Source organism: Saccopteryx leptura, chromosome 4 (genome assembly GCF_036850995.1).
Source record: "Saccopteryx leptura isolate mSacLep1 chromosome 4, mSacLep1_pri_phased_curated, whole genome shotgun sequence".
Taxonomy (NCBI): Eukaryota; Metazoa; Chordata; class Mammalia; order Chiroptera; family Emballonuridae; genus Saccopteryx; species Saccopteryx leptura.
In genome coordinates, this window is record NC_089506.1 from 223787502 (window position 1) to 223795307 (window position 7806).

The window sequence follows — 7806 nt, forward strand, 5'->3', positions numbered from 1 at the left end:
TGTCTCTGAGGATGGGTGCGAGAGAGAGGAGAGGCCCAGTCTGTAGACCAGAGGTCCCCAAACTTTTTACACAGGGGGCCAGTTCACTGTCCCTCAGACCGTTGGAGGGCCGGACTATAAAAAAAACTATGAACAAATCCCTATGCACACTGCACATATCTTATTTTAAAGTAAAAAAACAAAACGGGAACAAATACAATATTTAAAATAAAAAACAAGTAAATTTAAATTAAGAAACTGACCAGTATTTCAATGGGAACTATGGGCCTGCTTTTGGCTAATGAGATGGTCAATGTGCTCCTTTCATTGACCACCAATGAAAGAGGTGCCCCTTCCAGAAGTGCAGCGGGGGCCGGATAAATGGCCTCAGGGAGCCACATGTGGCCCGTGGGCCGTAGTTTGGGGACCCCTGCTGTAGACTGACACGGGTCGTAAGTGCCTCGACCACTGAGCTAACGGAGCCCTCCCCGTGTGCTGTCTTCTGCCGGTAAACATCTCTACAGAGAATGTAGGAAAGGGGTTAAGAGTACAGAATCTGAGGTGAGACCCCTGGGTTTTGAGTCCTGGCTTTGCTGCTCAGAAGCTGTGTGACCTCAGACAAAGTGACTTTTACATGGTGCCTTAATTTCCCCACCCATGAAGCACAGACACACACGGTATGTAACTCACAGGGTGCCTGGGAGGGTTCAATGGGTTAAGCGTTTAGCACAATGTCTGGTGCACGTTAAGGACTCTGTAAGTTGTTTTTTTTATCATTTAGAAATTAGGAAAATTTGCCAACTTGTGTAGGGACACCAGCTGACCCCTAATATCAAATCCAGTTAAAGATATTATAAGAAAAAAAAACAACTACAGGCCAGTATTCCTCCTTAACATAGACATAAAAATCCTCAACAACATACAGCGTTGGCACATCTAATCAGGAATATATAAGAAGGGCACCACGTCAAGATGAAGTTGGGTTTTCTCCAGGACGCCCAGGCTGGTTCAACATTGGAAAATCATTCACTGTGATTCACCGTGTTAACAAACTCACAGAGGAGGTCGTGTGAGCATCTCAACAGACGCATAAAAAGTATCTGACAAAATCCAACATTCACGGATGATAAAAAATTTATCAAACTGGAGACAGAGATGGAACTTCTTTAAGATGATAAAGGACCCCTTACCCAGCTCACATCACACCGAGTGCTGGGAGATGGCGTGTCGTCCCCGTCCCCCCCGAGATCTAGAACAAGGAAGGACATCTGCTCTCACCATTCCTATTCAACAATGTACTGGAAGTCCTAGCCGGTGCAAGAAGGCAATCAATAAATGAATGAATAGATAGATAAATAAATAAATGGTATAACAGGAAGGAAGAAATTGAACTATTTCTGTTCACAGATGACATAATTGCCTTCATAGGAAATCACAAAGGCGCCGTAAAAAAAAAGAACAAATAAGTTTGTTCAGCATCTGTGCACACTGTTATTATACAAAAAATGCTTTTGTATTTCCAGATATTAGCAATAAACCACTTGAAATTTATTTTAAAAAGGGGATTCTTAAAAAAAAAAATAGATTTCCGTATTTCCTTGAAAAAAACAGAACAGACAACATTAGGCTCATACTCCCAGAAGATAGTGATTGGCTGGAGCTGAGTGAGACATAGCCTGCTTTTTTTTTTTTTTTTTTTTGTATTTTTCTGAAGCTGGAAACGGGGAGAGACAGTCAGACAGACTCCCGCATGCGCCCGACCGGGATCCACCCGGCACACCCACCAGGGGCGATGCTCTGCCCACCAGGGGGCGATGCTCTGCCCCTCCGGGGCGCCGCTCTGCTGCGACCAGAGCCACTCTAGCGCCTGGGGCAGAGGCCAAGGAGCCATCCCCAGCGCCCGGGCCATCTTTGCTCCAATGGAGCCTTGGCTGCGGGAGGGGAAGAGAGAGACAGAGAGGAAGGGGGGGGTGGAGAAGCAAATGGGCGCTTCTCCTATGTGCCCTGGCCGGGAATCGAACCCGGGTCCCCCGCATGGCAGGCCGATGCTCTACCGCTGAGCCAACTGGCCAGGGCCTAGGCTGCTTTTCTTATGTAGCTGTGCGTGGGTGTGTGAGTGTGTGTGTGCTCGCTTCATAGGTGATGACATTCATATTATTTAAAAACCTAAAAATATAAATAGGCACACCTTGTAATATTTTTTTAATTCAGTGAGAAGAGGGAAGGCAAAGAGACAGATTCCCACATGGGCCTCGACCGGATTCACCCGGAAAGCCCCCTAGAGGGCGATGCTCTGCCCATCTGGAGTATCGCTCCATTGCTCAGCAACAGAGCTTTTCTTAGAGCCAGAGGTGGAGGCCATGGAGCCGTCCTCAGCACCTGGGGCCAACTCGCTTCAACTGAGCCGTGGTTGCAGGAGGGGGAGAGGGGGAAGGGTGGAGAAGCAGATGAGTACTTCTCCTGTGTGCCCTGTCCAGGAATCGAATCCTGGACATCTACACACCAGGCTGACGCTCTACCACTGGGCCAATCAGCCAGGGCCACACATTGTCATTTTAACTCTCCCATTTCATCTCTGCAAAATGAGCACATTATACACACCGTCTTGCATGTTACTGTGTTTCATTTCTTTATTAATCAGCCCCAATAGTCTCGGTTAAGCTTTTCCATTCTTTTATGAAGCTACATAGTATTGCATTGAATATTTGTACCCGAATTCATTTCATAGCAGCCCCTTTCAACAGCACACACGCAGGCACTCCAATCTGAAACAGTCCCTCTACGATGCCCCTGATTTCTGCTGTGTGACTTGCCTGCCTGAAGATCCCCGTGGTCACGGTAGAGAGAGGGCGCGGCATGCGGAGCCCCCGACTCCTGGCTTGGCTCTGGCAATAACTCACTGAGTGACCTTGGACAAGCCAGTCCGGATGGGTCTGTCAGAGGCCGAGGTGAACCGGGCTGTGCCGTGTCACTCCGTCGGAGACATAGCCCACAGACGGGACAGAAGCACGGACCAAGCTGTCTGGGCTGGCCCTGGGCTGCGGTCCAGCTTTGCGGTCTTTATCCTTCACTTTCTATGACAGTTCTGCTCTGTGACACTGAGTGTGAAGATGCATTGCTCTGAGGCAGAACAATCGTGGGTTTGAATCCTGTGTCTTACTCCTCTTGGCTGTGTGATCTCAGACGTGATACCCCATCTCGCTGAGTCCCGGTTTTCACTTGCAAGAAAGTGGACAGTCAAGTTCAGCAGTTAAGTAAGTGGTCTCTGATGCCGGTCACCCTGGGTTTGAAGACCAGCTCCTCCACTTGCTAGTCTGTGACCTTGGGCAAATGTCTCACTCTCTCTGAGCCTCGTCAATGAGATGGGATAATAATAATACCTATCTCACAGAGGTGTTTTGAGGGTTAAATGAAATTGTAAAAATGCTTATCACTGTTTGACCAGGCGGTGGCACAGTGGGTAGAGATTGGCCTGGGACACAGAGGACCCAGGTTCGAGGCCCCAAGGTTGCCAGCTTGAGCATGAGCTCATCTGGCTTGAGCGCAGGGTCGCTGGCTTGAGCATGGGATCATAGACATAACCCCATCGTTGCTGGCTTGAGCCCAAAGGTCACTGGCTTGAGCAAGGGGTCATTCGGTCTGCTGTAGCCCCCTGGTCAAGGCACATATGAGAAAGCAATCAGTGAACAACTAAGGTGCCGCAATAAAGAATGGATGCTTCTCATCTTTCTCCCCTCCTGTCTGTCTGTCCTTATCTGTCCTTCTCTCTGACTCTCTCGCTAAAAATGCTTGTCACCATTCTTGGCATGTGTTTGTTCTCATACAGAGTAAGAGTTCAACCACTGTTATTAACCTTCAGTGTCTTGCATCGTTGCTGTGGCGATTCAAAATAAAATGGGCCAAGGCTGAGACGTGCTCCCGTCCCGTGCACACTAGGCGACCTCAACGAAGAGCAGCTGGCACGGTTTCTGTCGTCTCACACGCCAGCGTGACCAAGCCCTGTGCGCCCCCTGGCGCTATGCACAGCTTTACGTAGAGGTCTTTTCCATAAATGCAGAATTCCACTCAGAGGGCACCCACCAGAAGTAAAACTCTGTGTCCTGGAAAACGGAGAGAGAATGATCTGATGGATTAAGCAATCAATTCTATTATAAGCCCAAGGCCTTCGTGGCCCTAAGAGAAGCCTGCAGAAATAACATCGGTGCAGAACATAAAGTGGTCCTCAGCTGAAGCCGGAAGAGACTGACCGTCAGCAAGACTGCCCTGCCTGCCGCAGCCAGCCTGGGGCAGGGCCGGAAAATGCAGCAGGGAGGTGATCACAGATTCTGCCACTGAGACTCCCTGCGGATTTGCAATAAGTGGGTGAGGCTGACAGGGGTGGGCAGCCCTGCTGAGGCCCCAGGGAATGCCTGGGACGGGGGAAGGGTCGATATCTTGAACTCAAGGGGTCGTCAGCTAACAGTGCAAAGGAACGAAGTCGCCCAGGTTTTAAGAAACGCTTCACCTACCCAACGCATTACGCTTCCCTTCTATTTTGTTTGGGGGTTTTTTTTTTCTGGAAACTTGTGGCTCTTTTGCTCTTTTCTCATTTCCCTCAGGGTTGGGGACATATGTTCCAAAAACACTGCCCTTTCCTCCTGATGATTGCCAGCACTTAAGTAGCTCTTAACTACATACTAGGCAGTCTTCAAAGCACGTTGCATGATTAATTCATTTAATTCTCATGGCAACCCTCGAAGGCATGTCTAATTATTACGCTCATTTCTCTGATGACAACAACATTGAGACGCTTGCCCAAAGTCACATGGCTACATAAATGATGGGGCAACAGTAAGTACTACTGTCCACCTCTCTTATAAGAAAACAGCAGCAGTTACGCACCCAGTGACAGCCGACAGCTGACCTGCGGGCTGGGTCGAGAGCCGGGGTGACAGACACTAGGGAGGACTGGGGACTGAGGGCGTCAGAAAGTGCTGCCACCCCTTGGCCGTCCAGCCAACGGTCCAGCGTTGCCAGATTGTCCAAAAGAAGTTAGAAATTTAGATATTTTTTTATATGAAATGTTTTTCCATGTTGACAACTAAATATAAAAAATTTAAAAACACTACGCACGAGCCAAATCAAACGTGTCCTCAGGTGTGAGAGGGTCCACCACCAGGCTGACCATTCACAAGCTCCAAGAGTGGACAGAGCTCCAGGAAGCACCAGGAAACACCAAGGGGGTCACGGTGGGAAGAGGATAAGAGCGAGAAGCGGGAAGGAGGAGCCGGAAAGAACAGAGATGCAGACGTGCAGAACCAGGAGGCTGCCCAGGAGCCGCGCAGAACCAGGAGGCTGCCCAGGAGCCGCGCAGAACAGGAGGCTGCACAGGAGCCGCGCAGAACCAGGAGGCTGCACAGGAGACGCGCAGAACCAGGAGGCTGCACAGAACCAGGAGGCTGCACAGGAGACGCGCAGAACCAGGAGGCTGCACAGGAGCCGCGCAGAACCAGGAGGCTGCACAGAACCAGGAGGCTGCACAGAACCAGGAGGCTGCGCAGGAGACGCGCAGAACCAGGAGGCTGCACAGAACCAGGAGGCTGCACAGAACCAGGAGGCTGCACAGAACCAGGAGGCTGCGCAGGAGACGCGCAGAACCAGGAGGCTGCGCAGGAGCCGCGCAGAACAGGAGGCTGCACAGAACCAGGAGGCTGTACAGGAGCCGCGCAGAACCAGGAGCCGCGCAGAACAGGAGGCTGCACAGAACCAGGAGGCTGCGCAGGAGACGCACAGAACCAGGAGGCTGCGCAGGAGCCGCGCAGACCAGGAGGCTGCACAGAACCAGGAGGCTGCACAGGAGCCGCGCAGAACCAGGAGCCGCGCAGAACAGGAGGCTGCACAGAACCAGGAGCCGCGCAGAACAGGAGGCTGCACAGGAGGCTGCATGCCCGCTGAGGGAGCCGGGTGTGGGGAGAGCACAGCCCCGCTCCACGAGGGGCGACCTAGGTGGTGAGGGTTCCACGGTGAGGAGATACATGAGGAGCCGGAGGCGGGGTGGGGCGCTTTCCGGCGCTTTACTGCCGACTCACCGCTGCCTCTGACTCCCCTCGGTCTCCTCAGCCTGGAGGCTCAAGTCTGATGTCTCCCATCGTCTCAGCGCTGATGTCCTCTCTCTCTCCACCTGGCAGGGCCAGCGCGGGTGGATGCAGGGCCTAGGGGGACAGCAGCAGCATGGAACTAAGATCACATCAACCGTGACGTCAGTGTGTTGATGGCCACTTGCTGTGTTAGCTAGCCCGTGCCCTAAAAAGCGATCTTCCAGGGAGGTGCTGGGCCCTAAGAAGTGCCTGGGAATTAAGGCTAAACGAACCCAAATATGCAGGGGAGCTGGCCCCCAGGCGGGACGCCCAGAGCAGGGGAGCCAGTGCTACTGGCAGTTTCTCAAGAGAACCAGAGCTTCTGCGAGGAGGGTCCCCACACTCCACCCCTCCAGGATGGGGGCTTGGGTTCACAGACCAGCTCTCTGGGCCCAGAGGCCACAACAACAGTACAGGGCACAACACCAAGTATCTGGTGAAAACCAGAAGGAAAACACCGAGAAATACCACAGATTGCGGCCCTGGCTGGTTGGCTCAGCGGTAGAGCGTCAGCCTGGTGTGTGGGGGACCCGAGTTCGATTCCCGGCCAGGACACATAGGAGAAGCGCCCATTTGCTTCTCCACCCCTCCCCCTCTCCTTCCTCTCTGTCTCTCTCTTCCCCTCCCACAGCCGAGGCTCCATTGGAGCAAAGATGGCCCGGGCGCTGGAGATGGCTCCTTGGCCTCTGCCCCGGGCGCTGGAGTGGCTCTGGTCACGGCAGAGCAACGCCCCAAAGGGGCAGAGCATCGCCCCCTGGTGGGCAGAGCTTCGCCCCTGGTGGGTGTGCCGGGTGGATCCCGGTCGGGTGCATGCGGCAGTCTGACTGTCTCTCCCCGTTTCCAGCTTCAGAAAAATACAAAAAAAAGAAATACCACAGATTGCACGCTGACGTGTCCTGGCACACAAACCCACCATCTCCCATCCAAGTACTAACCAGGCCCGACCCTGCTTAGCTTCCGAGATCAGACGAGAGTGGGCGCGTTCAGGGTGGTATGGCCGTAGACTCAAACCCACCATCTCGTTGCGGACAGTGTTTTAGATGGAGGGTGGGCTCGGTGGGCTCCAGACCCGGATTCAGAGTCGAGGCTTGTGGCTGCCCGTTGGCGAGACTTCAGCAAGTTGCACGAACCGCTCCCAGCCTCCCTGGTCCTCCTCTCTGCCAAAGAGGTGTCTCAGTGCCCTCCCCGCTGTGTTTACAGTGCACACAGCAGGACAGCCTGCAGCTAGGACAGGGCCCAGGGCCTGCCTCTTCCTGGCTGCCGCTTCTTTGATGAATCCGAAACACCCTTCTTTTACAAAACAAAGCCGATCTTACCCAGATTCTCAGAGCTGGAGGAACGGCAGGGTCTGAGCCAGAACCTAGTGTTTCCAACCCCTGCTCAGTCTTCTCTTCACAAACTCGCTCAGCTCGTGGTCTCTTCGAGGACGCAGAGGAGTAGGAATAAAGAAGAGATAAGCAGTGGAATTTGAGAGCTCAGTGGCCACCGACAGGCTGGGGTTTCTGTTGTTTTTGTTGATTTCTTGTTGGGTTATCTTCGGTGTTACAAGCGGCAACATTCAACCCTTTTTCAGTTTTTTAAGCCTCCAGATTCCATCGCAGGGAAAGCCTCAGCTTTGTCCTTGTGTGTCTTTAACACTCTTTTACTCGTGCTGAATCTTCCTCTTTTTTTTATATTTATTTATTTATTTCAGAGACAGCGCGAGAATCAG

General features: G+C 52.4%; 1 protein-coding gene and 1 non-coding gene across 2 annotated transcripts in view; one reads left to right on the forward strand and one right to left on the reverse strand.

Annotated features, from left to right (window-relative positions):
* GPR139 (G protein-coupled receptor 139) overlaps positions 1-7806 on the forward strand; it is a 37137-nt gene that overhangs the window by 3646 nt on the left and 25685 nt on the right. The gene's annotated exons all lie outside the window — the stretch shown is intronic.
* On the reverse strand, positions 1980-2055 carry TRNAG-GCC (transfer RNA glycine (anticodon GCC)). Its single transcript has one exon. It is a non-coding gene; the product is annotated as a tRNA-Gly (tRNA).